This window comes from Buceros rhinoceros, unplaced genomic scaffold (genome assembly GCF_000710305.1).
Source record: "Buceros rhinoceros silvestris isolate BGI_N320 unplaced genomic scaffold, ASM71030v1 scaffold47043, whole genome shotgun sequence".
NCBI lineage: Eukaryota > Metazoa > Chordata > Aves > Bucerotiformes > Bucerotidae > Buceros > Buceros rhinoceros.
Genome location: NW_010405118.1, coordinates 29853 through 30310, shown reverse-complemented (window position 1 = coordinate 30310; position 458 = coordinate 29853).

The window sequence follows — 458 nt, the reverse complement described above, 5'->3', positions numbered from 1 at the left end:
AAGCACCCAAAGACCTTTATACATTTTACTCCACATTTTAGCAATTACAACACTCTCTTGCTCAGTCATCGTGGAAGAGCTGTCATTCGCTGTACATGGATTTCTGTTTGAACACAGTCTACAAGCTTTGCAAAAATGAAATAATTTATGCTGCTAATTGAAAATTATGCAGTTACTTCTTGTTTCAAACAGAAAAAAATCAATGTAGACTGGCAGATAAAATGAAAAAGGGAGAGGCGTAAAATTGCATTTTTTGCAACCACTTTGTGTCACACTATTTGAATCAGTTTTAACTAGCTAAACCTCGGCTGCCCTCCTCTAGGCACGCTCCAGCAGTGTTCTTACACTGAGTGTACAAGTATTCGCACGGAGGAGCAGCAGCAGCTCTTCCCTGCACAAGAACAGCGTAAAATACCAGCATCAGTCTAACCGCCAGGAAGATGGCAGTCATTTTCTGA